The sequence below is a fragment of the Rhyacophila brunnea genome, unplaced genomic scaffold, assembly GCF_057557595.1.
Source record: "Rhyacophila brunnea isolate RB1 unplaced genomic scaffold, BYU_Rbru_1.0 scaffold_13, whole genome shotgun sequence".
Lineage (NCBI taxonomy): Eukaryota > Metazoa > Arthropoda > Insecta > Trichoptera > Rhyacophilidae > Rhyacophila > Rhyacophila brunnea.
Genome location: NW_028232785.1, coordinates 9,642,826 through 9,668,034, shown reverse-complemented (window position 1 = coordinate 9,668,034; position 25,209 = coordinate 9,642,826). Strand labels below are relative to the sequence as shown.

The following is a 25,209-nucleotide window of genomic DNA, read 5'->3' as shown; positions in this document are numbered from 1 at the left end:
GAGAGCGTCCAGCGCAACCTACGCCCCCCCCCCCCCTCCCTCCTTTCGGAGGTGACTATATGTTAAGTTGAATAACTTGCATACCTACCTACCTAATCATTTTGTAAAATATCAATGTGTAGGTATGATGATAATTCTTTGAATCTAAACATAAGTATATTAATACATACAAAAAGTATTTATGAAACAATAAACATAAATAATTTGTATTGTATAATTGTACCTATATTATAATACATATAGTTGTATAACTTGGGAAAACATCCTAACGCTAGATATATCATTATTTTAAATATTATATTATACGATAAACATAAGAAATGTTTTTTAAGAAAATAAAGATTCTATGCAGAAAAGAGAGTTGGCAATTCAGTTTATTTAACCCTTAACCAGGCCCCAGGAACTTATAAGAGCAATAATTATAATTCCTGTGAAATATAACCTTTATTTATTTGTGAATTATATGAACTTATGGAAATTTCAGTAGGTCTACGAAAACTCCTGAAAAACTATGTGGCAACGATTTTCCCATAGCCTGGTAAGAGAAAGGTTTAACAAGTAGATTGTGGGATGTATTTTACCACAGCCTGACATTTTTCAAAATAAAACAAGAATTTTTTTTATACATTTATTACAATCAATCAAAACCGAGAAAATGGAAAAAATATTAATTATTAATAATTATAGTCTGTATGGAAATCTTCCATGCACGGAGTTACACACAAGGGCACTTTGCAGATTTTGCATTCATATTTGGACCTTTTTTCACCTGTCTTGTACTACAAAACCTGCATCGTCTGAACGTTCCTTATTTTGCTTTAGGTTAGGTTAGGTTATGTTCCTTGCTTATATAATGTTTTCAATTTACATTTGGCTTATATAGGGATTTTTTAGTTTCATGGTAATAAACGACAAAGGGCAAAGGTGGTATAATCCCCACATAAGTCCATGCATTATATTTCACAAAATATAAATTATTTTACATAATTGTAATACAAATATAGGAGAATAACTCATAATCTACCAAATATAAAAAAATATTGCGACTGATATTGTGTTTCTTCGACATTATGATATTATTTAACTGCTTTGCTCTAGAAATTGACGGTCAAGTCGAGACATGTAAAACAACTGACCGTCAAACTTGCGGATGTATTCCTATTCACACGGCATTATGTTTAAGTCATAGGCAATATATTCGTTGTTGAATTTTGAAAGATAGTGGGTTACAATAAACAATTGCCCGATAAAACACAGCCAAATTGTATGTGGGAAGGATATTACCATTACCTGGTTAAGGGTTTTAAAATATTCAAGGGATCACCACCTTTCTTTCATGAGCATAATACATAATATGATAGATTAAATTTTGTCTATAAATCACATAAAAAAACATTGGTTATATAATTTACTGCAAACTAGGGGTTATTATACTAGGGGTCATAATATGGTTGATACCGTGTGTAAAGAATTTAAATTTACTCATTCAGCAGATATATGGTTAGTTAGGTTATTATGGTTAGTGGACTTATAATTGAGGATACATGAATAATACTGTTTCTATAATGTTCAAGACGCCAATGCGTTTTTAATAAAACCAAATGAATTAATTGTCATAATAATATGTTATATTTGCCAGACTGGGTATTGTTTTCAGCCAATGTGAGTTATTTTGTGTGCTTTCATTCTATCAGTTGATATACATGTATAATTACATTCGTTACATTTAAATGGCTTTTCACCCGAATGTGTAAATTTATGAGATTTCATGTTACTGGATGTAATAGATGAGAAACTACATATATCACATTTAAACCGCTTTTCACCAGTGTGAGTCATTTTGTGTGATTTCAAAGTACCAAGCTGTCGAGAAGAATAATTACACTCGTCACATTTATATGGCTTTTCACCCGAATGTGTCAACTTATGTGATTTCAAGCTACCGAGCTGTATAAATGAGTAATGGCATTCATCACACTTAAATGGCTTTTCACTAAGATGAGTCATTTTGTGAAATTTCATGTTACCGGAAGTTATACATGAAAAGCTACATGTATCACATTTAAACCGCTTTTCACCAGAATGAATCATTTTATGTCTTTTCAAATTACCAAGTTGTATACACGAGTAATTACATTCTTCACATTTGTATTGTTTTTCACCAGAATGTGTATTTTTATGTGATTTCAAGCTACTAAGCTGTATGCATGAGTAACTACACTTATCACATTTAAATGGCTTTTTAGAAGAATGAATCATTTTGTGTGATTTCATGATACTGGAAGTTATACATGAATAAGTGCATTCGTTGCATTTAAATGGCTTTTCACCCGAATGTGACATTTTGTGTAATTTCATGTTACCGGACGTTATGCATGAGAAGTCACATTCGCTACACTTAAAGCACTTTTCACCAGAATGAGTCATTTTGTGTGATTTTAAACTACCAAGGTGTTTAGTCAAGTAATTACATTCCCCACATTTGAATGGCTTTTCAGAAGTTATAGGAATTACTAATTCGGTGTTACATTGAATATTTGATATTCTTTCACTGTCTTCTTTGAGTTCCTTTTTAATGTCTTGTTCATCAATATGCATGTCATTTTTAGTTGCTTCTACTTCTGACAGACAGCAAGGAGATTTTAAATTCGTAACGTCAGCCTTAACTGTGCTTGTAGTGATAACCTAAAAAAACATAGAAACAAAATAAGATTGTTACCTAAAATATTATATACACTTCGCCAAATCATAATATGTTAAATGGACTACCATGGCCTAATAACCAGTTCCCAATTCTATGTGTCCCGTGGACACAATAATTCACTGCTGATATATATATAATGGTAAGTACCAAGCTACAAAATAATTTAACAACGCCATCAGAAATTGAATTGTGATACAACCTAAATAAACCGTGTTTAAATGGGTGTTACTCCTGTGACAACCCTCCAGATAAAATTCAGTACTCAAAGTGCATAGCCACAACCTAAGGCGTCCAGTGGTTACGTATCACACCACACCTATCCCAAATACAGTCCATTAAAGAAAAGACAATATCTTGACAACATTATATGCATAAAAAGCATGTGAGAATTTTTAAAAGTTATAATAGTAAGTAGTCGTTTTAATAAAAGATTTTTCCTTGTTTGATTTTTTTGAGAGTATTTCGCTCCAACGAGATGACAATAACCCTCATTTCGTATAATGTTCAAATTTTAAATAAAATATCAGATACCCACTTGACATTTTTTTTACCCAACGACTTTCACAGTGCGGAGATTATAATAACAGATATATTTATAATTAGGAAGAGGAACATTAATCAAATATTTGCCCAACCTATTGAGTCCTTGTACTGTACCAAATACACATAAAATATAGATTTTTTTGCGAGCCCTCGGATCTAACCAACAGAGTCAGTTCAGCTAAATCGGATACTTTGGGTACATAATTTAAAGGGTACACATACATGAGTTGCTAGTTAATTTTACACAATATGTAAACTACATTCAGAATATGTATGATATTCTGCGATTTGATGATTCCTAAAGTAATTTCCGAAATGTTGAAGATTCATAATATTTTTAAAATTTTCAAATTTCTGCTTCACGCATTTTCGAGAACATTTATGATGAACTGATTCAGATTATATTTTTTTACTGAGTAACTATATAAGTATCACAATAACATTTCTATTTTTCTATATAACATTTTTTTTTTTAGAATTGTTAAGGTTATACCTCAGTTCAGGCACGGTCTAAAAAGATCATGGCTAGGCGATGCGCGGGTGCTAATGACGCATATCAAATGAAATATAATTTGTCATATAAATCCAGCATGTGTCCATTTAATGTTATGTTAATTGTTCTATCAGTAACAATAATAATATATTCATTGACATGTTTTCTTTTTAAAGTAAATGGGTAACGTTTTTAGTCATCTTTACACGATTTAAGAATTAATACGCCCGTCGCCATCACGAAATAAATTGACGTGTTTCCAGCTCCACGTTCTCTCTCCGAATGGCAGCGAGTCCAAAATTTCGTCACGCCTATAGTTGAAAATTATTTGCCGTTTCAGTGATGTATCACCTTAATAACCGTGTCCTTGCTTTTTCGTACAAGGTGGTTGTTAGTAATTTTGAACAATAACAAACACCCAGGCATTGAGAAAATCACATAAATTTTAAATAGTGTGTCCTCACCGGATCGAACCCATAACTCTCAGGTAGAAGGCTAGCGCGTTACGCACTGCACCACGAGAGCTGCCTCTATATAATATTATCATTATGTATAATTAATCATTGAGAATTTTAAACAACCTTTTATTATTTCAAATGTGTAACAATACAACAATCATGGTATGGTGAACACGGTACCTAAGCATATAAGATTAAATTTATGCTATTTCGAGTCAAACACGAATTAAAAATTCGACATAAATATAATAATAAATAAATCAATTAGAATTTAAATTCAAATTTCACCAAGTGGTATTTATTTCTTTCAAATTTGGGTATGTATCGTACTTACTGGCCTGTATTCTAGAAACGAACATCCAGGTTGAGGATCTTCATAATTTGATGGGGTTGTTCTGTCTCTGACAAATTCCTCCTTGATAACAATTGGTAGATAACCACCCTCCGATTTTATAGTGGTCAAGTCCGCTGTGGGGTTCTGAAAAATATATCAGTGGTCCTTTTAAATTGTTTACTCACAAATTGATATTGCAAGAATGTATGCCACGGGGTATGTTTTATCAATTACAATTCAAATTAAAAATTATTTATTTACATAATACAGTGAACTATACAAAAAAAGTTCAAGACGTTCACAACATGATATGAAAAACAAAGAATTAGAATCAATATTAGTAAAAGAGTAAATAATGCAAAGTACATGGAAGTATGAGAAATGAGCTATTTCAAACATTTTAAAAAAAATCCACATATTATAGTATTATACTCAGAGCTTTTTTTTGAAAAATAAAGGTGCCGGAACTCACTTCTTGCCAAACTTCTTACCTAGGTACTAAAAAAATTATGTTCAACTATCATTTAGAGTAACTTTTCCTATGCCACGAAAGCTCATAAAAAACTAAACAAACAAACAAAAACAAAGAAACGCTATATAGTAGCGTTTTTCAAATGGTGTTCGAGGTAAAATTAAGGGTATTCAGTGTATTAACAATCATTAACCAAAAAATGCAATTACACAATCACATATTTTAAAATGTTAATACGCTTGAAGGAAATTAGCGCCGCAGGAGGTTGATAATAAAGTCTTTGTTTCTTTACACGCTTAACCAAATTTGATCATTCACATCCTTCTTACATCATATAGGTATATTCATAACTTCTTTGCCTAAAGTATAATGATTCATCAACGCAGTGACGTCCCTAGACAAAATGCCGCCCCTGCGCAGGGCCATAATGCCGCCCTATTTGTTATACAATATTTTTTATCATCCCTGCTCGTGTCGTTTCTGGTCACAAATGACATCGAAGGGCAACGGAAGTAAACTAGACATTGCAAACCCGACAAAAAAAAACAGTCGTGTTAAACCTTTAATGTTAATCAATAAATTTTGTTTCCAACCAGTGAGCTGATTTTTTTAAAAGGAAAGATATCTTTGTTATTAAGTAGGTAGTCAGCTTACGTAGCTATTTCTATATAATATACCAAATGATTCTACTCGATTTGCCGCCCTTCGAGTAACTGCCGCCCCCAAGTGACGCTCAATCTGCCTACCCCCACGGGACATCACTGCATCAACGCTCCGATACTATTTCTTTAGGACTAAACCACTGTATGCAACTTTAGCTACAAGACACACTGCATTTTATTAGGCAAATAAACTAATACCCGCAATAAAAGCGATTTTGAAAACTAACCTCGAAATTGCAACTCTTGTCATCGACATTCTCTTGTTTTATATCATAGGTGTCGCTGTTTGGATGAATTATTGGGACCTCAAACCAATTCTGTTCTTCTGCATTACATTCTAATTCATCAGGTTCAAGTTTTATATCCATTTTAAGTATTTAAGCGATGGCAGACCAGACTGACAGCCGTTCCAAAATGACAATAGATTCTCATTCGTGGCCGGCACAGTGTTGCCATATTTTGAAAGTGGAAGTATAGTACAGAGCCTCCAAAATTATAGTATTTGGGGATAAAATATAGTACGCGTTGTCATCTCTTGAAAATGAAAATTTTCCCAATTTTTCATAGTCGGCTCGTTTTTTTTAAGAAAGATATTTCGTCGCTGGCCGCAGGTTCCCAAATTTTCATGGTCAGCTTGTTTTTTTTAGGAAAAATATTTCGCCGCGGGCCGCAGGTTCCCAAATTTTCGAAGACCACATGGCAAATGCAGAATTATAGTACTTTTATATAAAATTATAGTACGATTTTCAAAATTATAGTATTTTGGCCGTACTATACCTATTTTATATCGTACATAGTACGCGGACCAAAATTATAGTACAAATACGATAATTATAGTACGGTTGGCAACACTGGGCCGGCATAGACAAAGTAACTGAATTTAGGGCTGTCAAAAAGATATCTTTATTGTCAATTTCATAACAATTACCTACCTATAATGTGGCGAGTCGTTAAAGTACATGCCTTACATTTTTCTTATACCTACGTACCCATAAGTAATGTTTCTGAAAAAAGTTTTATAACATGTTTTATTATCAGTAGGTAGGTTCCTACCTATACAAACAATAGGTAGGTACTATTTAAAAATACTTTTTTTCCGAAATTTTTATACTTAGACATTTTTAATGAGCGCCCCAAGCGTAAATCGAAATGTGTAAAGAATCGGTTTTATTCCGATAGTGTTACTGGTGTGAGCACACTGCGGGAGGGTCCAGGTGGGTGCTGCCATCAAAATAGGATAGGATGTTTAGTAAGTAGGTACCTACATTAAATAATATTTTAGCTGATGCCCTTCACGTCAAAGGCTTTTTCTTAAAATAGGTATTATTTATATAGAAGTTTGACGTTCTTGAATGTTTTTGTCGTTGTCAACATTTTTACATAAACTATATGTACCTACCTTTTTACTATTTCATTCTAAATCTATGCCTACATTGCATAGCAGGCCGGTATAATAATAGGTAAGTACCTATCACTACTTATCTTAATAAATAACAAGCATGTTAACATTCAACATAATATTAATATGGATCGTTAAAGCAAATAATTACTAAAAGTATGTACGTTGGTTTTTATTGCATTTAATTGATTTTACCTTTTTGAGAAAGCGAATATATTATTATCAAAATAGTATTCTGATCAAAGAGATTCCAATCTCTTTGATTCTGATATTTTTGATCTGTTCATTGTGAAAGATATTTTTTTATACAACAACACTGTCGCATGTCACGATTGTCTACATTGTAGTCTATGAAAGTCGCGTCATGTCAAAAGTACATTATCTCTGATTCCATCACTAATAATTTTATTCTGGATTACGCAAAATGGACATAAAACTTGAACCAGGCGATGGCGAATGTGATGCAGGACAACTATGGTTCGACGTACCGATCATACACTCAAACAGCCCCGACTTTAATACTTACGTGAAACAAGAGTTTGATGACAATGATGGTTACTGTTTTGAGGTTAGTTTTTACAATTTAAACTAAAGTCGTGTGAGATTAATAATATGTCTATAAATAGTAAAAGTGTTTATTCTGTTATGTCTAATCTTTAAATTATTAATTACTTCTAAAATGCATGCATCTCTGTTAAGTATTAATGACGACAATTAGTAAGACGCCAACACATAGATATTATTAAAAACAAAATCATAATATACCTACTTTACACAATGTATTTATTGTATACTTCGTATTTACAAGCCATTTCAACCTCCCGATCCAGAACCGACAAACATCTGTCATTAAACATTGTACTAAAACTATTCACAAACATTTGTAATAAAAATAATCGATGTGTGTACTTATGTACGCGCGTTAGAAGCTATACTTTGGCGTAGGTAACAAAACAAAAACAAAACTTGTGATAACCTAGATTCTTCGCCTAGCTCTTAATTATCTTGTTACATTACACACTCAAGAAAAAGGACCGCTTATTGGAACGCCGTTGGTTTATTTCTATACACTTTAACTTATATTACTAAATTATATAATTATTTATCGTTGTTTTTATTTTTAACAACTGCCACTTTGACGTTTAATTGTTTGTTTACGTAAGGCATTGCAAATGGCCGACAATAATAAATTCGCTGCCTAGGCAACGGAACAATTCTAAACTATAATATTATATTGTATGATCGTCACGATTGCAATATCATACTGTGGCGTAAAGGCACTGCGTTTGGCTGATAACCGAACAATCAGTGGTTCGAATCCAATCGAGTGTGTTTGTTTTTGTGTGAAAAAATATATTATGTGTTACATGTCACACGCCAAAAATACACTCTGATCTGATTTTCCAAACGCGCCTAAAGAAGTATAACTTCAAAAAATGTTTTTGCACTATAAAGTGACAGTTTTTAATTACCTAATTAAATGTAAATTTACGGAAAGGTACTATTTGATTTGAAATTATACCTATGTACTATACAAATTATATTTTGATGAAAATGGTTAGGTATATCATTTTGAAATATGTCGGAAAACAATAGCTAGGAGTAGAAATCTTAAAATAAAGTACGCTAAGTAGAATTAAAAACCTCACACATTGAACGTTAGGGAAGTGCTCTTGTCCCTGAGCTATCGGTTGTTTTATGACTCATACGGCGTAACGGAAGATATTGAATGTACAACATGTCAGTAGGTATCAGGCTCGGTCTTCGGGTGATTGGGTCAATTGGAACCAATAAGACCTCCCGCCCTAAGGGAGTCGCAATAAACAATAATGAAGCGATCGTTTAAAGTTGGGTTTTTATAATACAATATGTATACGATGGCCGAGCGGCTTAAGAGTGGGCCTATAACGTTGTCGGTCCCAGATTCGAATCATGGGTCTGGCAAATGTTCACGTTGTTATTAAATTTGTGTTTGAGTCAGAGTATAGACCTAATAGGTTGGGCAAGTGGCTAACATCCATTTTCGTGGAACTATGGAGGCCCATTTTATTTTATTAAGATCGGACATGGTTTTTAAAAATAATGTTGGTCCTTCGTACAGTAGAATCATAGTTATTTTGGAAAAAATCTAATTCGACATTTTCTAATAAATTTGGGACACAATATTCAAAATTAACTCATTGCCATTATGAGACCGTTAAAAAAATCGGTTAGGTACATGTTCAAACACGCGCGTTAACATCATTTTACTCCCTACTTCAATAATAGTTTGTCGATTTATGGCTACGGCCGTATGTTGTAGCTTAACCACTGGGGAATGCCAGAAGAAATGGCGTATTTCAAAAAAACACTACCTTATTCTTAGGTCAATAATTATTATAAAGCAATCATTATTCGTAGGATGGTTATCACACTTGAATGGTCAAAAACTTAGCTTATAATGAGTATCTTTAGAATTATCTTCAAATGTGTTAATCTTGCCCATTTTTTGAATAATAAAATGCCTAATTCTTGTCAAATCTGGGATCACAGAGATTATCAATATAATTTTTTATCGTAAAAATTTCACAATAATAATGTAGATATAAATTATACTGATGGTTTTATAAATGCGTTTAAAAATTAATAAATGTAAAAAATCTTAACACCACTGCACAGTTATGTACTGAAATATGACTACATACTAAAACATTAGAGCGAGAGGTTTAAAAGAATACTATTTTATGTAATAAAAATACTTTATGCAGTCATCAAATGTTTAAAATAAATATAAAGAATAATAAGGCTTCAAAATTATATAAATAGAGTATCTACAACGTTTAAGGTATGTCCAGCATCATGCTTTGAAAATAGAACAAAAGCTCCATTTTCACCTACGCTGAGCATGTCTTAATTGTTTGAAGATAAAAAGTTGTCAGTATTTTGCATTATTACGTTTTACTGAATGACCATCAATTTTAAATATTCATTAATAGGTACTTTGACAATGAAAAGGCAACAAGCATGTCATGTTGATGAGGTTAAGATATCTAGTAAACTAGGTATTAAAATATGGATATACTTACTTCGCGTATATGTATATTTCAATCGGGTCTCGACCTTGCCAGAACCAACCCAAGTAGGTGTTGTGTATTTTATCGACAGTATGCGTCATCTTTTGTATCATACTAGTACCACAGATTGCTGTGGTAAATTTTGCCACATAACTAAATAATTTATAATACTGTATGTATTTTTAATGATTTTAATAGTAGTTTTTTTTCAGAAAAGTATGCCAGAGATCATCCACGTAAAGACTGATTTATTTTACTAGCCTGGAATCTCTGACTATGAAGATCCTCAACCAGGATGCTCTCATTCAGAATACAGACAACTTAAACAGGTACATCTGTCTTCTTCTTATTTTATGTTTGTTTATTTTTACATGCGACTCGTCTGGGTGTGGATCCTTTCTCAAATTCTTTTACAATTTTGACGAGCCCTTCCATATTCCCCAATGCAGAGCATATTGTCAACAGGCTTTCAAAAATATTTGAAAGTTGTAACTACAAGCTGATACCCGAATTTGGATCACTCTATCTCGCTATATGTAGGTACATTTTCCTAGTAAACATTATAATTCAATGCAATATCGGTTCATCTATACTCAGATATAAGGCGACAAATCAGGACATGGTTAAGTAAAATTGACAAACATCATTTTCACATGTCTGTAGACGTCTTTTATCGCAAAACATTTTTCTTGTTAAAAAATATGATATATTTACTAAGTTTATGGGGCAATCTTTTTCTGTTATTTTAAACGAGACACGTTCACTTGCATAAAGTTCTGTAGCGATCAACAACCTCATACCTTGTCAGCGTGTTACGACAACGCAAGAATTAGAGAGTTATTGTTATTCTACAAGTGTAACATATTTCGATGAGGGTTGACTACCTTGGGCTTTGTCGTCGAATGCCTCGAAGTTGAAACGATGCGGCGGTCAGCAGATTTTCTAATTGTGAACTACATCCCGCAATTTATCAAATATTCACGTATATAAAAAATGGGTTATATTAGACTTAGTCTTAGTCTAAGTATCACCGAGCAGTACTCACTTCCACCGTGCCTGGAACTCGAACATACCTTCCACCGAGCCTCGGACCGCTAACATAATATATCCTGCGTTATTTATTCTTGTAACACCTGTATACTGTTTATGCAGCATTGAACTCTCGCTCCTCCATTCATCCGAGCAACCTTCAACCAGCCTCTTTTTATCTCGACCCATGTCACCCCAAACCTCCTAAGAAATTTACAAGATTTTAGAAATGTTTTCGTAGGTTAATAGATGAGCTTTCCACCTTGTCGAATATTAATATAGTATGTCATAATAACTGGTTAGCTTATGTCGTTCAACCTCTTAAAGCATAGTTGCTGATTAATATGTTTGTATTTTTTTTCAGGAAAGTTTGACAGACATCGTTGACATAAAGAATGAAAACTGTCTCCTGCCTGACAATAGTTTTAAAGAAGAAATTTATGAAGATAATGTTCGTACATTTATACATGACAATCCTGTCCCTAAATATACTTATTCTCGGCGCAAAGCAGGAAATGGGGTATCAAAATTATTTTTATTCTTATAATTATAAACAGAACGAATCTTTATTCCAAGTCCTATTTGTCATTTGTGATTACGGTGATAGTTGACTGCGATATGGTCATAAATCAAAGAAGCCAGCAATGTTGTAACTCTCTGCCGCATACATAGACGGGAACATGCTGGGCAGTGAATGACTGGTCATGACACAGAATCTGCGCATGGCAGATACAACATTTTGCTATCCTCCCTCCGACCATCCTCCGACCCATGTCGAGTAATATTTTTAACATGCTACAATATGTGACATTAAATTACATGTTTTTTGTGAATGATAACTAATTTACATCGACAAATTCGACCTTATGCAGCTTAGGTGAGTTTGTATGGTGAACGTGTTCATTTAACGTAATTCTGTCGGTCGAGCTTAGATGACCGCTCACTCAACCATCAGACCACATGACCAAATATGACTTAATTTATAGGGAAGTGTCCTGTCTTCCTATGTGACAATAATATATCCATTATCGGACTTCGGCTAACTTAAACAATGCCTCCCGTGCTGAGCCCAAACTAGTAGTTATTTAAGATGTTTGAGCCAGAACCATAGACTATAGACACATCTAGACGCCACCCGTTGCATTGCTAAATAAAGCTGCGTGACGTATGTTTGGTTTGTGGGCGAGCGAACGCCTTCGTCCACAAATGGTCGAGACCATAGACCATTTCGCTAGTGCTCGCCCAAAGTGCTCGCACTAGACGCTCCGAATTAAAATATAATTTTCTATTTTTTCACGTTATATAGTATTTTAAAGGATCAAAATGCAACCATTAGGTAAAGATATCCATAATTTAAGTTATTTTAAAGAAACACTAGGTCGCTGATATTAAAATAATATATAATTATATACAAATAAATTATCACGAACATGTATCAACTTACCTATGAAACATAATACCATCTTCTTGCTTATCAGCACGGCTAGCATATTTTAATACAACACACAGAACCATCTTTCCTACTTAATTAACTAAAAATATTTACCAATGACTTTATGTTTAACACAAAAAATAGCAATTTAGCAACACGAGCTACGACGCTACGTGAAGCGATTCACCACGATTTGTCGGCGATACTTTTGGAAACTAACTCAAACATAATATGTAGACCTTTATCTTACTCTAGCGCGTGTCGCAGAGATTATTAGCGATGGTGCCCACAGAACGCGTCGGGCGCGCGAAGTCCGCGTATGCAGTGTTTATTCATAACCATAATCACACGTCTCTCGCCGCGCATTACCCTTCACCTGTGTAGTAAGCGGCCCAAGCAGCACAAAATAAATATTATTACAGCGCCTCTCATAATAAAGCAATAAAAATATTATATTATTTCGGGGCTTGTAATTAAAATTTACGACGACATTATTCAACCAGCGATAAACTGAACACGCAATAAAATAAAACAATGACTTCTCTGTAATTAAATAATTGCTTTCCGCCCGTCGATCGACGATGCCTCGGGCAGCGTGTTTTTGCTCGCTGTGTTCAATGAATGGACTCCATTGTATTTTCTTTCATTCGTATCGCCGAGAAGCGGTGATTCGCGAAAAAACGATGATTCATGCGGCGCGCGCGTATAATGCGTCGCCATATCCAGTGGGCGCTGGCGTATTTGATTGCGTTGTATTTTCAATGATTTATGCGCCACTTGTAGAAATTTTGCGCGAGTGCGGCGCCCGACGCGTTCTGTGGGCACCATCGCTTAGGGTGTCGAATACTTTCTCAATCGCACTCATGCATCGTTTTTGTTCTGACCTTGGCCAGAACATTTTTTTCTGTCCCAGGATGCCTCCAGATATACCAAATATCTAGTTTTTACTTATTTTCAATATTTCTTTGATCTTCTTCATCTTCCACATTAGTAACTTGGTTTTTCCAACTGTGTGGACGATAGATATGTACATCCTCCTGTCAATCAGAATTAGTGTATGGTACGAGTCAGTACGCGTGTTTCCTTCTATTACCAACCATTTATTTGCCCGCATTTCTCGTTCTCTTTCATAGTCATCTGGACTACCTTAATGATCGAATCACATAAAATGAACGATCATAAAGACTAAAGTAAATCGACGTTACGGGGTTTGCTTTTTTATGCTGTTTTCCGACATTTAAGATTTAAGTAGCATGATTTTTTTGTTAAAGTTCTTTTTTTCTTACAGGTACCTGCAAAAAAGGATACTTATCCGACAAGTAAAACTGATTTCATCCAGAAAGAAATCAAAAAAGAGACAATTGATGTTGCCATCATAGGATCTTTAAAAGATACGTTTGTCAATCCTATTGACGAGACATTCAGTTCTGAAAATAAAGTTAGGAATCAGGTATTTCCATATTTTTGATCCTGATTACTAAGTAGTTATCATTTTCACGTACCTTCCTTAAAGGCAGTAACGAAGGGTGGGGGTAGGCTGTTAAGAACCGACGTAAATAGTATACACTAAACTTTGTCAGTCAAACGTATTTGTTTTCATTGAACTAAGACTAAAGTGTGTAAGTAGTATTCGATTCGATAAAATCGACTAAACCCTGCATAATAAAAGCCACAGTAGATAATATAGTCAAAAAATATTTTATAGAAGGAAAAATATTTTTTATCGATTATGCTTTGATATAGAAGAACATCAATTTGTAATATATATTCTTAATTTAACGAAAACGTATAAGAAACTGAAAAGTGTGTACTATTTTGCAGTGGCGAAGGGTGGAGGTAGGCTGTTACGATCCGCCATAAATAGTGCAAATTAAACTTTGTCAGTCATACGTATTTGTTTTTATTGAAATAATACTACAATTTTCAGATAACGTTGGTTAGTATTTAAAAGTAATCAAACCCTGTGAACCCAAGCCATAATAGATAATGGTCAAAAAATACTCGTCTATCTATAAATTATCTAAAATTATGCAATCAAATCATACATAACTTTGAATATTTTATAGATAGAATAATATTTGTTATCTATTATGGTTTGGTTAGGTAGGGTTTAATGAATTTTAAAAAAATGTACCAATAATATGTGTAATTTGTCTTAATACAATGAAAACAAATAAGTATGGATGAAAAGGTGTGCACAATTTTGTCATATCGCCCAAAATATACCAAAACTATTATGGTTTGGTTTAGTCGGGGTTTATTTGATTTTTAAAAAACTAACCAATACCATCTGAAAATTGTAGTATTATTTCAATGAAAAGAAACACGTATGACAGACAAATTTTAATGTGCACTATTTATGGCGGATCGTAACAGCCTACCTCAACCCTTCGCTTCTGTTATTTTGTCATATCGCCCACAACATACTTAAACTATTATAGTTTGATTTTAGCAGGGTTTAATTGTATTTTAAAAACTAACCATCACCATCTGCAAATTGTATTATTAGTTCAATTAAAACAAATAAGTAAGGCTGACAAAGTTGAGTATGCGCCATTTATGTTGAATCTTAACACCCTACCCTCACCAATGCTTAAAGGTAGTATCAAATGGGTTAACCGCACGATATACAGAATAGTTTACTCCATGTCAGGTAAGAATATTTTTTGTTGTAGATTTCTACTCAGCGATGTTTTCCAGTGCGTGGTAGCACTGCTGAGAGTCAACAAATCGATTTGTTTAATGATTCAGACAAAATAAGTACTTGTCTAAATTACGATGTCAGAGAAATCGATGAGAGGACGATACAACATTCGGATTTAATTATACATGAACAAAACATCAAGCGAGAGGTGTCATTAATTAATTCCTCAAAGGAGATTCGAATTAAGTTGAGTAGGGTATTGCATTATCCACGTAATTTTGTTTGTTCTTGTTACGCGGTATTTGGATCCCGGAGTACTTTTAAAAGTCACAACTTGTCATGTGTTAAGATTGAAAACTCTACTATCCCAAATAAAAAAATACACGATGACATACAAAAAACTGAAACTGATGCAAATTTATATGAATGCAATTATTGTTCTTTTTCTACCGTGAATAATGGTAATTTAAAAAATCATTTAATGACACACACCGGTGATAGACCATACAAATGTAATGTATGTTCTTTTAGTTGCTCTCAACTTGGTAATTTAAAAACTCACAAAATGAGACATTCTGGTGTAAAACCGTACAAATGTGATGAATGCTCTTTTTCAAGCGTAACGTCTAGTAGTTTAAAAACACATAAACTGGCACATGTTGGTAAAAAAGCATTTAAATGCAACGTATGTATAAAAACGTTTACGGCTTTTCGGAGTCTGAAAGTACATGAAATGAGTCATACTGGTGAAAAACCATACAGCTGTGATATATGTAACTATAAATGTAAACAATCTTACGAACTCAAAAATCATAAAAGGAAACACACTGGCGATAGAGTATTTAAATGCAATGAATGTTCTTATACATGCGTGCGTGCTGCAGTGTTAGAAAAACATAAATATACACACTCCGGTGAGAAGCCGTACGCATGCGACGTTTGTTCATACAGATGCTCTCAAATTGGTAGTCTAAATGTTCATAAAATGAGACATACTGGAAAAAAGCCTCACCAATGCAATATTTGCTCGTATGTATGCTGGACGCTTGGTAGTCTAAAACTACACAAAAGAAAACATACAGGTGAAAAACCTTTTAAATGCAAAATATGCTCATATGAATGCTCGCAACTTGGTAATCTGAAAGTTCATAAAATGATACATACTGGTGAAAAGCCTTATAAATGTAATGACTGCTCCTATGAATGTTCAACGTTGGGTAGTCTAAAGGCTCATCAAATTAAACGATTTTGAAATTAGCATAAGGTGCTAGGCTAATACAACTAATCCATTGGGAATTAGGGGCCTGTATTTCTGAATACAAAAGAGTTTCTATGACCGTGAACTGACAAGTGATTTTTTGTACGTAAATAACGAGACTAACTGGAGAATACTAGTTTTGAGTAATTTGACTTTGAAGTTGTTGAAATGTTTGAAATGGTCTATAATGTGAGTTTATTAAGTAATCGTAAAAAGGATGACTTTAAATTAAAGACTGTTTATTTATTAAGAAGGTTTCTAGACGGTAGAGTTTGAAATAAGGAACATTTTTCGAATTAGTGTCTTCTGCCAGAACAGTGACGATTTGTATTTAATTAGATTCAGTGGGTATAACTTACTAATCTCAGAAAACAAATTTGAATTGACGGTGGTACATATGAAGAGATTTTTTACTGAATCAGACAGGCACTTTAAACGCACTTTGGTGCCTGAATACTATCTTCAAAAGTGACCTCTAATTATTGTGTCTTCAGCATAAAGTGGTCAACCACTGCCATCTTTAGATTAATAAAGTCTAAGCCTAACTTTTTGCATAAGTAACGAGTGGTCCACTTTTCAGCTGTCAAAATCAGATCCCAGATTGCTTGACATATTGATTCGGCCTTTCTCGTTTCAAATTGAATTATAAAAAATTCTCAAATCAAATATAATAACTATCGGTGTTATTAATAAATAATATACATTCCTGTTATTCATCAGGTGTCAAAGTCAGAATAGTCCTTCACATAAAAACCGGTGGTAATATCGATTTCCAAAAAATATGTAACATTGATCTGTGCATTACATTTTTGTAGAAGGTGTGTTAATGCCAGTGTTTATTTATCATGTAACTTATCTATTCAAGTCAAACATTTTCCTGTGTGAACACGACAGACGCATCAGTATGAGCACTCTATAGAACAATGACAGGCAATGACAGTTCATACAGAGACAACAACGTCAGGGGCGGAAAAAAATACGATGCTCGATGTAGTATTCATGCAATAATATTTGTATAATTTTTATATGGCCGAATAAACTGGGTATTCCTCGTAAACACACGCATCCTATCTAAGGCTTATCATTATAACCTTACCTACCCCCGTCCAGATTCACATCCTCATAAACGTCTGATGCCGACCCACTAGACCAGTCAATTCATGACTGGCCATAGAAACTTTGCGGCCAAACTGCAGGGGTTTGGTTTGGCAGGACATAGGTCGGGTTGCTCATGTAGACACGACGCAGAGAACGTCCTGTGGAACTGTCAACTTATAGGCCCCGAACGAGCGGAGTTGTTTGCCCGGTCCGACCCCATTCGAGCCCAATAAGACACGCGGACATGATGGCAGCCGAGGCCAATTCTGCGGCCTTTACTAAATTCGCCAGAGCGTACGGGTAGCGGGACACTCCCGACTTCTCTTGTGACTCTTCAAATTAAAGTCACCCTGATAGTTGCCATATAAATTAACAACATTTATTCGCACTTCGGTGCAAGGTTGCATCACCAGTCCTGTGCGGCTCTGCTCGGGACAAAATGAGGGCTTAAATTCTTTGATCTGGCACACGTAAGGGTTATGTTAGGTGGCCGCGTATGATCTGGCTGCATATACATAACGGGTGCGGAGGTGGGAGTTTTACACACCATCCCCATAAACGTATTTTTTTCATTGAACTAAGTAGTAGGTAGAGAACAATCAATAATTTTCTCAATAATAGTGTTTATAAATTCACAATCCGTGTCGATGAATGGATTAAAAGCAACCAATAACAATACTATAAACCGGCATTACTATTTAATTCAAAAATTATCTAAAAAAGTTATAAAACTGCATGAATGTACCGAGGCACCGCCATCCTTAGATTAATAAAGCCTGAGCATAACTTTTTGCACAAGCAACGAGTGGTCCACTTTTCAGCTGTCAAAATCAGATCCCAGATTGCTTGAAATATTGATTCGCCCTTTCTCGTTTCAAATTGAATTATAAATAATTCTCAAACCAAATATATTAACTAACGGTGTTATTTATAAATAATATACATTCCTGTCAAAGTCAGACTAGTCCTTCACACAAAAACCGATGATCATATCGATTTCCAAAAAATATGTAGCATTGATCTATGCATTATATTTGTAGAAAGTGTATTTATTAATGCTAGTGTATTATTTATCATTTAACTCATCTATCCAAATCAGACCATTCCCTGTGTCAAGGTTGTTAATGACACGTCATCCATAGACAACGGGAGGGGCGAACCCCGGCGGGACCAGTCGTGTAATGATTTGGCTTCCTTCTTCAGTGGGCAATGACCTAGGTCAGTGGTCGGCAAACCACGGCTCGCGAGCCACACGTGGCTCTTTGGACCTTTGAGTGTGGCTCTTCCACAAATGACCACGTACGGACTAATACAGTGAAAGATAAAACAGTCAAAATGTCTTCGAATATAACCAACCAGCAAATCGAAGATATTAAATTGGTTTCAGCTTTATTAATAGTAGTTGACGAGTTTTGTGACATAAATGATACAGGACATATTTGTACTTACAATTTATTTCATCTACAGGTATATGTAAATCATTCTACAGTGGCACCATAGGCGATTCGCGCGTGTATTGAATTGCTTGCGACAATGCCTGCTTCAATGCTAGCAAACAATACCACTACAACTCCAAGCCGCATTTGCCGTACCCATGGTGCCACTGTAAAACGATTTACCTATATAAGATATAAAGATATAATATATCTATAATATTATATAAAAAAGAACTTTTAGGATTATTGCCACTGAAAGGTCAAACACGTGGAGAGGATATTGCAAATGCTGTCATTGAGTGCATGGAAAAACATCATATTCCACTCGATAAAATTGTGCCAATTTCAACAGATAGGGCGTAAAGTATGACCGGTGTAAGAAAAGGCTTTGTTACTATTTTGAAAGAAAAAAATAAGCACATTGCATCATTCGTCAAAAAACGCTTTGTGCGCAGACATTTCCAAAAGAAATTTGCAAGGTTAGTATTCTTAATCATCGCCAATTTTTTTTTAGTTAATTTAATACGCAGATCTTCTGCTGCATAACAGGATACGTTGGTTATCAAGAGGAAACGTTTTAAAACGCTTCGCTTCCTTATTAACAGAAATTAAAGCATTTCTCCTTGAGAATAGTGTTCACTATCCAGAAATAGGTAACGGACAATCAGTTGATCCAAAAAAATATTTCATGTAAGACGTTACGTCTCATCTAAATCAGCTTAATCGTAAACTGCAGGGGAAAGGAAACACATTTTTCGATGTTAGAAGAAGTTATTTCATTCGAAAACAAATTATCTCTTTTTGCTTAAGATTTCGAAAGAGAATCTTCGATTCACTTTCAAAGCCTGCTGAAACTTCGCTACGAAAATAATTCTGATGTTGACATTTGCTATTTCAAAACAACAATTTTAAATATGAGGGAAGCTCTTCTCAACAGGTTTCAGGAATTCAGAAACAGCAAAGCGTCGTAGTCTTTGTTAAACAATTTTTTTTCTCCCTTTAATGTTGACCTTGGCAACTTTGAAATTTTGAAATGCAATTACTGGATTTAAAAAATGAAGAATTATGGAGTTCTAAATTTCAACGTCTCTGTGCTGATATGGACATATTGGAGAAAAACAAATATGAATATGGTTCATAGCACAAGTAGTCTACTTTAAAAGACCTGGAGAAGGAAGACATGATGATTTTTAACACGTGGAATAGTATTCCTGACTCATAACATGATCAATTAAAAAACTAGCGTTTGCTGTTCTTTGCCTATCCGGCTCTACATAATATTCATGCGAACAATCTTTTGCAAGCATAAACCTTATCAAGTAAGAGTAAATTGAGAAGTTGTCTTATTGATGAAAACCTGGAATCGTGTCTAAAATTAAAAACAACAACATACAATCCTGACTTACCCAAACTTTTCAAGGAGATGGAAGGCAATTGTTAATTTAAAGAGAATAATTGACGTAATTTATATCTATATGGACTTTTATAAGTATACTTTATTGATTTAATTTTATGGATACATTACTTACAATTTAATTTTTATCAATAAATAATATCATGATTAAGTAAGACATCAAGTCTTTTTCAGTGTACCTACCTATAGTTTAATTAAGACTTTAAACTTTAATAAAAGTCTATTAAGTTATTAATCAGTGTACCTACATCTATAGTTTAAGTTTAAGAAATTTGGCTCTTCAAAGAAATCGCAATCGTTGTACTCTTGATATTTGGCTCTCTTGACTAATGAGTTTGCCGACCACTGACCTAGGTAATCAAAATGAAAGTAACTGAGCGATCTCAATATTTATTTTGTGGAGTTTACCAACTTTACTACTACCTACATTCCACGCGCTTGCAAAAAGATTACAAAATGTTATACAAATTCTACCTACTTCTATTATTTATTATCGAAATTCTTTCACCACCAACATATACCTTCATTTACTTTTAAAATAGTTATTATTTTTGAAGTTATACTTGTTTTGGCGCGTTTGGAAAAACATTGGCCATTCTCCAGGTAAGTTTGTAGGTTTGTATTGTGGTCATAGACTACATTGATCATGTCTAGTATAAGAGTGGCAACACTGAGTAAAAACGTTGCGTGGCATCGCCGACCAGTGTTGCCAACCGTACTATAATTATAGTATTTGTACTATAATATTGGTCCGCGTACTATGTACGATATAAAATAGGTATAGTACGCCCAAAATACTATAATTTTGAAAATCGTACTATAATTTTATATAAAAGTACTATAATTCTGCATTTGCCATTTCGCAATCGAGTGGTCTTCGAAAATTTGGAAATCTGCGGCCCGAGGCAAAATATTTTTCCCAAAAAAAACAAGCCGACCACGAAAAATCGGGAACCTGCGGCCCGCGACGAAATATTTTTCCTAATAAAAACGAGCCGACTATGAAAAATTGGGAAAATTTTCATTTTCAACAGATGACAACGCGTACTATATTTTATCTCCAAATACTATAATTTTGGAGGCTCTGTACTATAATTCCACTTTCAAAATATGGCAACACTGTCGCCGACCCAAGGACTAGTCTGACTTTGACAGCTGATGAATAACAGGAATGTAGGTATATTATTTATAAATAACACTGATAGGGCGAATCAATATGTCAAGCAATCTGGGATCTGATTTTGACAGCTGAACAGTGCACCACTCGTTGCTTGTGCAAAAAGATATGCTCAGGCTTCATTGATTAAAAGATAGCTCTGTGCGTGGCCATTTTATGTTTTTCAATTTGACGCAGTGCTGCCAACCGTACTATAATTTTATTATTATAGTATTTTGTACTACAATTTTGGTCCTCGTACTATGTACAATATAAAAGAGTTATATTGTTATGTACCTACTCTCATACTTAATATTTTACATCTTGCACATTGAGAAGTCCTGATGATTCAATTGATGTTTACACGCCTAACATAATTATCTTTTCTATTTCGTCGTTGCGCCTGCAAAATCCGACAAACATTTTTTTTTGCGTTTTTACATTTTTACGCTATGTGATAAAACGACACGCGACGGACGGGCCTGTAAAACCCGTTTTCTAATATCAACGCTAGTTTAGAAAAATTCAAAATAAGCTATGTATTTTCACTTAAAAATGGCTTGCAAAATACGCTATGAATATTCCGGTCACATATCGCATTTTAAAGTAAAAAAAGTTACTATTAATTGCGCCTGTTAATGACACATGACGGAGTTTGCACTGACCTTTACTTCAGAATGCGCCTTTTACTACCGACGCTAGTGCACATAGCGGATTATTTACGTTTGTCGACAAATAATATTTAAAGAATAAAAAAGTGTAAAATTACATTACATTGCACAATCATTTGTGTTTACTTAAAGAAGAGTATTAATTTTAAAAGCCCAGTAAGTAGGTAGATATACAACTGTTTATTATAATCTAATGTAACTTTCTTGATGTGCTATAATAAAATTGTTTAATTATTTATCCATCGTACTCTGGATATTTTTATTTCCCCTTCACTCGATAATTATTACTTATTTACATGTCAAATTTTGGCTGGGAAGATAAAGGTTTGTTCGAAACAGACTATTGGCTTGGTTAAAGATGTTTTACGCATCGAATTAATATCATTAAATTATGGAATTATCATTTTTTACCCGGGGCAAAATCCGCTATGTCTAAAATACGCGTTAATTTAAATCCGCTATGTGCTGCCTCAACCACAAAACGGATTTAAAGACCCAAATAAAACAAGCTAAGTGCCTTTTACCCACAAAAAATATTATTACGACTAAAGTGTTAAATATTGTATTATAAAATATCATCTATACTGAATCCGAAGTAATTATCTAATTTTCAGTTTATTTGCTTTGTAAAAAACGTGGGGCATTGTTGAGTAAATCAGTTTTTTCCAAAGAGATTGGAAGACTGGGGAGAGGGAACACGCCATCATTTATGTACTAAAAAATACGAATCGGAGAAAGTCAGTTGGTAATGTTGGCATTCTGGAGCTAGTACCTACTTGTTCGTGTTGTAAAACAACATGGCGGATATAATATTGTTATTCTCTCCATGTTGAAAGAAGTAAGATATTTTCGTCGACATTTTAAGTAAAAAAACCATGGCCTGTTGCAGTGCAATAGGATGCAAAGCCAAGAGGAATGCCGGCGTATCTTTTCACAGGTATTTATAATAATAATATTACATTTTTCTCTACGTTTATTGACAAATAAGTGTTATATTACTAAACGTTATTATTCGGTAAAAAAATGTTTATTTAATGGAAGAATACAAATGAGTAACAGCATTTCGGAACAATATGCATACTATTAATTATTTATACATTGATCTTTTACAATAACAATTCACACTTTTACATCAAACGTCAAATGGTTGTTTATTGCGAAAAATCCAGGGCCGTATGCATAATATTATTTTGAACCCAAAATATACGATGTGTTTTTCAAAGTAAAAACTGTTAGTGCTAGTTAATGACATTCATTATTTACATAGATTTTATATTTCATTTCAGAGTTAAATATATTTTTAAGAATACCAAACAAAAAATTGTATTTATATGAAGTATGTAATGGAGTATATGTAGCAATTTTATAATGTTATATAAATTAAATTGTTTCAGATTTCCGAAAAATGAAGTTCTTCGGAAATTGTGGATTGATGCAGTCGGGCGGGAGAGCTGGGTGCCATCCAAATATTCACTACTGTGTGGGAAGCATTTCTCGGAAAGTGATTTCATCAGAGGCGGTCACATTATCCGGCTGAAAGAGTTTTCAATACCATCGATATTTTATATTAATGTACTTCAGGTGCGGTAAACACTTTGTGCATTTTACTATAGTTTAATGAAATGATATCTCTATAACAACTTGCCTAAAGTTCCTTTTGAAAATTTTGCAAATAAAATTCATGTATTTCTTTCAGTCAATGCCGAAGGTTCACAACCCGCCAACACTGGAAAAGATGGATGTTGACGTTACCTCTGATGATACATCGAAAAATAGCGCTCTACCAGCAACTTCATTTGGTTCTCCCTGTACACCCCGACGGTTTATGTTAATGTACACGCATGTAATTTGTACACGCAGTGAAAAAATCTTTAGAGAAGCCCTGCATCAAAGCGGAGGCATTCGTATGCATCCAAAATTTAATTTAGAATATTTAAATAATAAACTTTTAAAATATTTTGTTAATAGCAACTGTATTTTTAGAGAATTAGATAATCACATGTATGATACTTCGCCATTAACAAACCATGTCACAAATTTAATGAAACTAGTTTCAAAAAAATATTTAGAAATAAGATATCATTATTTAGCGAAAAATGCAGAGCAACCAATCAACCATATTAGACAATATTTTAATAGATTAATTATACTTAGGAATCAATAGTTTTTCAAACCATTTTCGTTTTAAATAATCGATTTTTTTGTATGAATTCTTATTATATATTATGCAGGGCTTTTCTGATAATAATATTATGTTAAATAGATAAAATATTGTAATTAACTATTTATAATCAAATTTTCAACATACCTACCTGTATTTTGTGTCTAATAGGTTTATATAACCAAGTAATTTTATACACAATATGTCAAAATGAACCCATGTTATATTTTTATTTCATAAAATATTTTCAAAATACACAAGTGTAAATAGGTAGGTAATATAATATACTTTTTTTTTGTTTGTAACTGTAATTATTTATGTTTTTTATTTAACCGTTTTATCTAAACAAAAATGCTATGTTATTTTATAAAGAACAATATGTAAAAACAAGACCATATTTCTTATTCCAATATTTAACCATTTGCTATTAACTGATTTGTGTATAATTTTTCATAATATTATTGTGTTTTTTGTGTTATTAAAAATAAAATACTTACATCCATTTGCATTATTTTTTCTTACCCTGAATCCTAATAAAGTTTTTATTGCGGGAACTTTTTATAATGAAAATACGTTTATCATAAATTGGTTGTAAGCTTGTGTTGATAAAAAAAAATACTCAGTGGGGCGTTTTTATGTCCGAGTATGGCCCATTTGCAGCAAAGTGTACCTAATTTCAGAGAAGTAACACTTTCTCTCATAAAACGAGTACACACTGACATTTGTGTGCTACCTCTGGGGGAATACCATAGCGGATTTTGCAAGCGCGACGACGATATCGGAAAAAAATAT

The 25,209-nt window shown here is 33.6% G+C and overlaps 1 protein-coding gene and 3 long non-coding RNA genes across 5 annotated transcripts in view; 2 read left to right on the top strand and 2 right to left on the bottom strand.

Moving 5' to 3' along the window:
- The window catches only part of LOC147076407 (uncharacterized), a 493,316-nt gene that overhangs the window by 231,004 nt on the left and 237,103 nt on the right, over positions 1-25,209 (bottom strand). The window lies entirely within an intron of this gene.
- On the bottom strand, positions 622-6,100 carry LOC147076424 (uncharacterized). Its single transcript, XR_015069618.1, has 3 exons — positions 5,894-6,100; positions 4,533-4,676; positions 622-2,685 (listed from the first exon to the last, which is right to left on the bottom strand). It is a non-coding gene; the product is annotated as an uncharacterized LOC147076424 (long non-coding RNA).
- LOC147076423 (uncharacterized) lies at positions 6,830-17,551 on the top strand. The gene is made up of 5 exons (XR_015069617.1): positions 6,830-7,633; positions 10,331-10,447; positions 11,512-11,667; positions 13,868-14,029; positions 15,255-17,551. It is a non-coding gene; the product is annotated as an uncharacterized LOC147076423 (long non-coding RNA).
- LOC147076422 (uncharacterized) lies at positions 23,064-24,070 on the top strand. The gene is made up of 3 exons (XR_015069297.1): positions 23,064-23,193; positions 23,651-23,837; positions 23,953-24,070. It is a non-coding gene; the product is annotated as an uncharacterized LOC147076422 (long non-coding RNA).